The sequence below is a fragment of the Cavia porcellus genome, unplaced genomic scaffold (assembly GCF_034190915.1).
Source record: "Cavia porcellus strain 051 isolate PalLab524CR breed Dunkin Hartley unplaced genomic scaffold, mCavPor4.1 scaffold_19, whole genome shotgun sequence".
In the NCBI taxonomy this organism is placed as follows: domain Eukaryota; kingdom Metazoa; phylum Chordata; class Mammalia; order Rodentia; family Caviidae; genus Cavia; species Cavia porcellus.
In genome coordinates this window covers 40,650,589-40,657,974 of record NW_026947502.1, presented here as the reverse complement: position 1 = coordinate 40,657,974, position 7,386 = coordinate 40,650,589, and the positions used below count along the sequence as shown (strand labels likewise).

The following is a 7,386-nucleotide window of genomic DNA, read 5'->3' as shown; positions in this document are numbered from 1 at the left end:
CCTTGGAAACAGAGCCACATGCAAACTGTGTGCTGTGTTAAGACAGCTCTTTTAGGAAACAGACACAGCTCTTTTAGAAAATAGACTTTGAAACACAGTTTTGCATGCAGGAAGTTTTATCTGTGCTCTTGGGGATGGACTTGTCAGAGAGTGAGAGAGCAGGTGTGGAGGCAGGAAAAGGTAAACTTCACTGTAGCTGCAACAGAGGCCTCTGTGAAATTTGCTGGTGTGGTTCTTATTTGCTGCATTACACTGAGGTATCGAGGACAGTGCCTGGCATGCCCACACAGACCTGTCCGAGGAGCCAGTCACCACGGGCAAGGCTGCTGGGGGCCTGTTGGGAGCCACCACATTGCCGAGCCGCCGCGTATAGCGATCATGCGGCCTGTGGTAAAGAGTAAAGCCTGAGTTAGATTACCCCTCCCATCGAGCACGTTAGTTTCCTGCTTACCGCGTAAACAACCCGCTCAATAATATGTTAGCCAATCAGCTTGCCTTGCTTACTTTAATATGATTGGACACTGTATCCGTATATATACTGGTGCCACCCCTGGGGGGAAGTAGAAGCCCGGAAGGAGCTGCGGAGAGCGGACCGGTAGAGGCTTCGGAGCGAAGCCCGGAAGGAGCCGCGGAGAGCGGACCGGTAGAGGCTTCGGAGCGAAGCCCGGAAGGAGCCGCGGGGAGCGGACCAGAGGAGGCTTCGGCTGGGAGCGATCCCAGGGCAGGCTGTACAGAGAGAAAATAAAAGAAAAGGTTGTCCACTGCCAGACTTTGTCGTGTGTCCTTCCTGCCGGCCGGGAGCGACATCGACAGGGGCCGATGGTGACTTTGAAGCTGCATGTGAGGTTGGGAGGTGAGGTCTAGTCAGAGGCAGTAATCACTGGGCATGTGTCCTGGAGGGGCTTCTCTCTGCCTCCTCCTCACTTGATTGCTCTTGGCTTCCCATGCTGCCACGCCTTGCGCTGTTTGTCCTCTGTCACACCCTCAACCTGGCCACCCTGCCTTGGGTGACTAGACTAAAATCTTTACACACCATGAGCCAAAATAAACCTTTTCTCCTTAGAGTGTGGGTGTTGGATATTTTGCCTTGGCAGTGAGAAAGTAACTAAGGCATCATGGGTTATAAACACTCTACTAAAAATAGTAAGAACAAAATTCACTAGGAATGTTCAGAAGTCAGGGCGAAGTCTGTGAGAATGGTTGCGATTTGTTTTTTAAAGTTTTATAGAGGATGCTGAGTTTATCCTGACTCAAAGAATACCCTGGCATTTTTTTTTCAGAGACAAAAGATGGCGTTGTACTTCCGAGATGACGCCTTTGGCTACTCTGTTCCAGGGATCACAGACTGTGTCCCCTTACAGCAAAAGGCAGAAGGGCAAAAGTGGGCTCGTCTAGGTCCCACTAGCCCTTTTATAAACATCAACCGATTTCTTAAGGACCCTACCTCTTCAGATCACCACAAGGAGAGTTAAGTTTCAGAAGGAAGAGAAAAAGGCAGAAGGAAGCAAAACAAGAAGAGGAAAGAAATAAAAGGGAGAGAAAATTTAAATTTATCTACAGGATGACTTTGGTCTTAACATGACCTTTATGAATCATGAATGTTAGCAATGTGTCACTTAATCCACAGATCTACCTCCAAGGATCAAATATAGAAATAAAAGAACACTTAAGCTCTGATTTTTGGTCTCAGGAAAAAAGAAAGAAATACCATTTCATCAAATGAGCTATTTGTGAAAAAACATTTTATTTTTCTCTTTTATTTGCATTTATTTTATGCTTAATTTATTCTTGCGCTATAAGTTTTTGTTTCTTCTGGGATATCTTTCTCTTCCATGCAACTGCTTCCTGTGGTTTAGGTAGAATGTGTTCCTCGCTGGTAAGGATCCTCTCACTGTGGCAGGGGGAGCTCACTAATGGGTGAATCCAGCCATGAGCTCTGCAAGGACAGCGGTGCACTTTGGGTGCTTTGTTCACCTGGATATGCTTAATGTCCAGAGAATATACATCTCAATCCTTCAGTTCAGCCATACTCTCTGCATTTTTAAGCAGCAAAAATTTAGCACTCTTTTTGGGCTACCAACCTTGCGCCCAGACTCACTGTTTGGCCTGGACTCACCTACTGACTCTACCATGTAACGCTGGGATGGCACACACTGCTTTTTTATTTTTTGGTACTGGGGATCCAACTCATGACCTTGCATTTGCCAGACAGGCACTTACGCTGCTGAGTTGAATCCCTAGATCCACTGCTTCCTATTTATTTCTTTTGTAATTTTTATTTTAAAGAGAATAAAATTCCAGAATAAAGCTAATCAAATCAAATCAGTGTGACACAGGACTTCAAAAACAACAGGTAATCAACAATGACTACAACATTGCCTTTTATTGTCTTCAAAATAGCTGCCCATACCTTCCGTCATAGTAAAATCAAACAAAACAGAACAGAATAGAACCAATAAAAACAAAACAGCAACTGTGGTACAGGAATTCAAAATAAGGCAGTAGTAAATCCAAAATGGTCTCCATAATATATTTTATTATCTTTCAAACAGCTGTCCATGCCATCAAGATATAATAAAATCAAACAAAACAAAACAGAATAGAACCTAACCAAACAAAACAATGAAAGTGATACAGGACTTTAAAACAAGATAATAGGGAATTCACAATGGCTACCACTTTCAGAAGGCGATCCCCATAGATGCTATACTATGTATTGTTATCCTCTAAATAGATGATCAGACCGTTGGCTTTAGACCTGCAAAGTCAATGAAATGCTAACTAAACATTACAAGCATCAAGCTGTATTCCATTTCAATAGCCATCATCTCAGCCTGTGTTTCTCTGGATCAGCTGGTTGTTTATGGAGGTGGGCTTGACCTTGGCTCTTCTTGTTTCCCAGCCTGAATGCCAGAAGGGGCTGGTGTCTGATTCTCCTTCCCGTGGCTCGCACGTGACGCCAACTCACAGGGAGGGCTTGGCTTCTTGTTGGCTTCCTGTTCTCCTCCCCGTGGTCTGTGTATCCACATTGTTTCTTTAATGTGACATCCTCCAGATACCTGGTGGCCTTTTGAATATGTATATTTTTGATGGCCTGGACAGTTCCCCAGGTGTCCTTGAAGTGAACATGAAGATTTGAGCCTCTTGATTTGTGTGATTTTGTGGAGTTTTCTGAGGCAAGAGAATAGTGAACCATTTCACAGTCACCTCAGGTCTCTTACAGGAAAAGGTAAACATTTTATTTTAAAAACCTTTTTTGCATGTCATCTTTGATTCTGTTTTAGGATAGAGATCCCAAATCAGTACTAATTTAGTAAGAACTGATTCTTCACATGATACAACAAAACATCTCTCAGCCTTTTAAAGAGTAACGGGTATGTTGTACACACCTGTAATCCTAGTATTTGTGAGGTTGAGGCAGTTGTATTGCTGTGAGACTGAGTTCAGCCATCCAGTCAGAACTATGTAACAATACATTGTTTCAAAAAAAATTCAAAAAATGAAAGTCTTTGGTCAAAATCTACTATAGAGACAATGTAAATATAATAGTGGAGAAACTTGCATGTACACTAGCTATGTTGGCACATGCCTGCAATCCCAGTACTGAGGCAGAATCCTTTGAATCCAGGAGTTTGAGACTAGCCTGAAAAACATAGTGAGCTCTTGTATGAAGAACAACTTAAAAATGAATAGTTTAAAAATTATTTACAAAATTAAAAGCTTATGGAGCATCAACAAAATATATACAGCTCCTTATGTATAGTTAATTTCATATTTTAAAATTTTTATTTAAAGAAGAGAAAATTAAAAAAACAAAATAGAAAAAGTGAGAAAAAAGTAGAATACAGAATTCCAAAAAATTAACATCGTAAAATTGCTAGTTCATACATTACATATTGTGATCTTAACAATAGTTGTTAAAGTTACAAAATCAAAGCATAAAAAGTGGCTAGGCACTCAAACATTGACAGTGTAGTCTCTTATGTTCAATGATCTAAAAGAAATTTAGCAATGTCCCTTAGTATTTGTCTTATATAGTTGAGTGCTCCTGTATTTGGTGCATATATGTTTAAAATCATTAATTCTGGGGCTGGGGATTTAGCTCAGTGGCATAAGCGCCTGCCTTGAAAGCAGGCAGTCATGACTTCCGGGAGAACATGGCGGATAGTTAACAGCAACTACCGGAGGCTCTCTGAAAGGCTCGGCTCAGAAATCAGGAATGATGCGGACTAAGAAGACATGAGCCGGTAGAGATATGCTCTGCTGACTCAGGAACGAACTGGGCTGAGAGAAACCAACTTGGAATGCAGTCCTGGCGCTAAAATAGGAACAGAAAAGTCTCGATGTGGAGGCTGGACCCCGCGCCATTGGAAAGCGCGGTTTGGATTTCCCGCCGCTCGGCGGCTGACTGCCTCCACAGCGGCTCGGCAAGGAGAGATGCGCAGAAGCCCTGGGAACGGGAGTCTGCGAACGGAGTCGAAAACAGGACGGACAAGGAGGCGTACACTGACTGGTGGCGAGGTGAGTGAGAGAAACTGACACTCCACCACAGTTTGACTCCAGAGGAGGACTTTCTGGGCTCGGGCAGTCCTGTAAGAGCAGGGACCGGTGGCGACTCCAGCTACACATTCCCCTCTCGGACGGGATTGGTGAAAAGTGCCTGGCCTGCGTGAAGCTGCGGGCGGACTTGGTAGGCTGGCCTAACCCAGATCCCAGAGCCTGACGGTTGGCCGGAGGGGTGACTCCCGCGTAGGCTGCCTAGTCCGTAACTCCCTGGTGTGCAGCAGTGGGCGGGAACACCTAGCCAGCGCAATTTGATCAGGCTGTGGCTGACAGGCAGGGAAGCTGGGCCTCCTTTGTAAGCTTGCATTTTATAAGGAATGGAGAAAATGGGGAAGGGAAGCAACAAGAAAGGCTCCTCGGCCCCCAATTCTGAGAAACAGGCCATAGCGGACACCGCACCAATAGACATTAAGCGCCATATAGAAAGCCTCATAGACCAATTCAGGAATGAAGTTATCAACGACCTGAAGCTAGAAGTATGCAGAATAGTTAGAGAAATGCTAAGCACCAACCAGGAAAAAACAGATGGTGGAATGGAAGAACAGAAAAAGAGGGGAGAATTGTTTGATGGAGAAAACAGAGAAAGCATAGAGTACATGAAGCAGGTTCAAAGGGACTATCAAGAAATTAAGCAGTCTATCCAAGACTGGCATAACAGCTTGAAAGAAACTAAGGACAGACTATCTGAGCTGGAGGGCAGACTTGTAATATGGGAGAATGAAATGAAAAACTTCTTAAAAATAACAAAGAAACAAACAGCAATAATACAAAGACAAGAAGATGATAAGAGGAGCCATAACTTAAGGATTAAGAACATAAAAGAAGAAGTAGGGACACAAACAAGTGAACTACAAAAGCTACTCACAGAAATAATCCAGGAGAATTTTCCTAATTTAGCAAAAGGTAAAGATACTCAGATGTATGAGGCATACAGGAGCCCAGCTACCTACAACCCTAACAGAGAAACACCCAGGCATATAATAATAAAAATTCCAGAAATTCAATACAAGAACAGAATATTAAAAGCTGTAAGAGACAAGAAACAGACCACTTACAAGAGAACACCCATCAGAATTACAGCAGATTTCTCTGCACAAACCATCAAATCACGAAGAGCATGGGGGGAAATAATTCAAGCTTTGAAAGATAATAATCTCCAGCCAAGATTGAGATATCCTGCACAACTGTCCCTGGAAATTGATGGAAAAACAAGGTGCTTTCAGGATAAAGAGGAACTGGGGGAATTTGCAACTACCAATTCAACCCTATAGAAAGTATTGCAGGATATTCTAAAAAAAGAAAAATACAAAGAACCCAGAAATGGTGGCGGGGAGGCCACAATGAATGGAGCAGAGAACAAAATGAAGAAGACAAACTGACAGCTACTGACCAAAAAAAGAGCTCAACAGAAATGAGACAGAGAGGATTGGATGATAGGAACAGCTATTTTAGAGAAAATGATATCTTAATAGGTAATACTGATTTAGTATCATCTTGTTTTGAAGTCTCATCTAGCTTTTGTTCTTCTGTCTCCAATGGTCTAAACAGGTTGTATCTTAATTGGATTTTATTATGTACGATAGTATAAGCAAAAACCTTTTAAAGACAAAGAGATTATACAGAAACCATTGTTCATTTTCTGTTAGTCAATTTTAAATATTCTGTAATGCTGTCATTCTCTTAAATGGTTTTACATTGTTCTGATATACTTAATGCTACAGTATATGAAGTTGTACTCAAGGACTTCAAGGAAAGAGTCAATATGGTAACTACTTTTAGGTCAGAATTATCTGGTGGTGAAACACTATTCTGCTTAAATGGTTATGTTTTGATCTGCGCTGTTTCACTGTTATGCCCTCTTTTTTCTCAATCTCCACTCCATTATTTACTTTTTAATTTTTATCCATTTAATTAAAGGGAAAAAATAGCAGGATATAATATAGTAACCCACTTTGACTTTCTATTATCTCGATTTGAAGCCCTGTATTACTCTCACCATCTTGTTTTTGACTGATGTTCCCCTATTCTGTTTTGATGGATAGTATCAGGTTCGAAAGTTTAGGCATCAGCTGAGAAGATAATGAGATTCATTATAACGCCCATTCTCGTTGACTTTTATCTACTTTTGAAGACCTACAATGTCTCCAATGTTTTGGTTTTGTCAGTTTTGTTCTTTACTATTTTGTTCAATTGTATTATAACTAATGATATAGGCAATTCTATTAGAGGTAGCGGGAGGCATTATTGGTAACCATTGATGATCACCTTGTATTATGTTTTTATATTATCTATTATGTCCACCCTTTTGACTTGACCGATTCTGTCCTGTTATGTCTCATTTGGTTTTACTCTCTTCCAAAAAAGCAATAAGAACCGTGGGAGCAATGAAACCCAAAATGTGTAATAGTCATTGTACAAAAGAGAGGAAAAGAAAGTGCTCTAAACTATATAACTGCATGTATATTTAAGTGTATAAGACAGAAAATGATATCACAGAGTTTTATTGGATCATTGAACAGAACTGTTTGCAGTATCATTGTTGGAATGTCCACTCTACAAGCTTTAATTTTGTGACTTGAACAATTATTTTTAAGATGGCAATATGTAATCCATTAACTAGTGATTTCCTACTGTTCATTTTTTTCTTCTGGAAATCTGTATAACTTGTAAAAAAAAAAAAAAGAAATACTATAGGCAGTGAGACAGGGCTGAGTCCTTGAAGAAACCAGTGCAGAAGCCCAGATACCTTGCAACTATGGGAAACACTGACAGCTCCTGCTGTGGCAAGCCTCAAGACAAAAGATCAAACAAATGTACCCACAC

General features: G+C 41.3%; 1 pseudogene; it reads right to left on the bottom strand.

Annotated features, from left to right (window-relative positions):
• Positions 1-1,782: 1,782 nt before the first annotated feature.
• LOC100721540 (large ribosomal subunit protein uL22-like) lies at positions 1,783-3,196 on the bottom strand (annotated as a pseudogene).
• Positions 3,197-7,386: the final 4,190 nt, after the last annotated feature.